Genomic DNA, 590 nt, shown 5'->3' on the forward strand with positions numbered 1-590 from the left:
GTCTAAAATGACAGTCGACGTCCACGTCTACTTAACGTGTCATCCTCTGCGCATCATTCACAACTCAAAATATCCACCAATCCAATTGGTTTTCGATTCTTTAAAGATTTTCAAAGCGCGAGAAAACAACTGCATTTAAATTTTAGTTTCGCACTCCACGTGAGTTGATTTTTTTATCACTTTATAGAAAATGATAAATAATGTTGACAATAGATAATGTTGACAATGTACAGTCAAACCTGTCTATAGCGGCCACTCAAGGGACCGGACAAATTTGGCCACTATAGACAGGTGGCCTCTGTATAGAGGTGGTAACTTGTAGATAAAATACCCAAGGGAACGACAAAAAGTGGCCACTATGGACAGGTGGCCCCTCTGTAGAGGTGGCCCCTAATACAGGTTTGACTGTATATTTCTTGTCAACGAATCTTTGCAATATTTTGCAAAATGTAGGTAGGCCTGTCACGAGAAAAGGTAGAATGAAAGAGAAAATAAAATATATTTCAACATACACCACTACCCAATGTTCATTATACAATTCTGGTACTTTCAAACCAGATCTTCCGTTGACAAGGCAGTAACATGGCCCG

Source organism: Branchiostoma floridae, chromosome 2 (assembly GCF_000003815.2).
Source record: "Branchiostoma floridae strain S238N-H82 chromosome 2, Bfl_VNyyK, whole genome shotgun sequence".
NCBI classification, from domain to species: domain Eukaryota; kingdom Metazoa; phylum Chordata; class Leptocardii; order Amphioxiformes; family Branchiostomatidae; genus Branchiostoma; species Branchiostoma floridae.